The 1,531-nt window shown below is 49.2% G+C and overlaps 1 non-coding gene across 1 annotated transcript; it reads left to right on the top strand.

Moving 5' to 3' along the window:
* The first annotated feature begins 1,200 nt into the window (after positions 1-1,200).
* On the top strand, positions 1,201-1,284 carry Trnas-gga. Its single transcript is given in 2 exon segments — positions 1,201-1,240; positions 1,250-1,284. It is a non-coding gene; the product is annotated as a tRNA-Ser (tRNA).
* The last annotated feature ends 247 nt before the right edge of the window (positions 1,285-1,531 follow it).

Consider the following 1,531-nt stretch of genomic DNA (forward strand, 5'->3'; position numbering starts at 1 on the left):
GCTAAAATTTGCCAAATTGAAAACACACGCTGTTACTCGCAGGAGTATCCCAACAGCCGACAACGAACTCCAGACGACACAATGTGAATAGCCGTGACATGCAGGTAGATTAAGTCAAAACTCAACTTTCATGACCAGGGTCGGTGAGCCACATACCTCGTAGCAATGGGAACAGCACCACACACTCCGACACTGCATTGAGGCTGCTAGCGGTCCCGGCCAAACTACGCGCCGCAGAGATCTCCTCGCTGCTCCACGCCCCATCCGACCAACGGCCCAGGTCAGGAAATGGTGAAAGGACCAAATATGTGTCGGCCGATGAGCCGACCAACCAAACGACCAACCAACGATCGTCCCGCTCCAATCTCCCTTTGTCGGACCGTTCATGTGTGTCCCCAGCGGTGGGCGAGCACTGGCTGTCGGCGCCCCACCGTCGCACCGCCCCCGACTTCACTGCTGCTGCGTCCCGACTGCTATGCTGGTCCGTCTCGAAATGACTGGCTGACACACGACGACCTGGAAATACTATCGGTCGCTCCAGAGACGATACGACAGTGCGCTTATCAATACGCGCTGCTGCTTCCGCTCACGGGAAAGTAAGGCAGAAAGTTAATGACGCCAGTAAATGGAATAAGAAAACGAGGCGGCAGTACCTTAATTGAAGATGACAAACAATAAATGACAAACTGCATATTGGCTTCTGTCTCAGGTTCTTCGGCCGACGTTCATCTAATGATTTTTCTGACGTTTCTCCAGCACGAGTGGCTGGCATTCACCACCGGCAATGGAGGGTGAAACTTTGACAATGCCAGCCACTCGTGCTGGCGAAACGTCAGAGAAATCATTAGATGAACGTCGGCCGAAGAACCTGAGACAGAAGCCAATAGGCAGTTTGTCAACAAGTGGCCACAAAAGCCTTAACAAGTTTGTAAACAATAAATGGCTTGAACACGAGCCGTGCACGGCTTACCTACTTTGAATTTACTTTCTGCTCTGTTGTCCAGTAGGAACGTTAAACAGTTTGACCTGATACGTCATACTCATCTGGGGAAGATAACTTTTGTGTGTTTCATCTTCGCGAATGTATGAACTAGCGCACCTTCCTTTGTTCACGAATTCAACCATGTATCCAAACTTCCTTCGTTTGGATATTTAAGGCTGATTACACAAAAATATGCCCCGTTCACTTTCTTTGTGACGGCCTGGGTGGCCGAGTGGTTCTAGGCGCTACAGTCTGGAACGGCGAGACCACTAAGGTCGCAGGTTCGAATCCTGCCTCGGGCATGGATGTGTGTGATGTCTTTAGGTTAGTTAGCTTTAAGTAGTTCTAAGTTCTAGGGGACTGATGACCTCAGAAGTTAAGTCCCATAGCGCTGAGAGCCATTCGAACTTTCTTTGTAATTATTCTAGGGCTAATGCAGTCTAAATACGTAGCGCACACAATTCTCTTCAATGTGAATTTTGCAAATGCCTTAAATGGCTCTGAGCACTATGGGACTTAACATCTGAGGTCATCAGTCCCCTAGAACTT

The sequence above is a fragment of the Schistocerca piceifrons genome, chromosome 7 (genome assembly GCF_021461385.2).
Source record: "Schistocerca piceifrons isolate TAMUIC-IGC-003096 chromosome 7, iqSchPice1.1, whole genome shotgun sequence".
In the NCBI taxonomy this organism is placed as follows: domain Eukaryota; kingdom Metazoa; phylum Arthropoda; class Insecta; order Orthoptera; family Acrididae; genus Schistocerca; species Schistocerca piceifrons.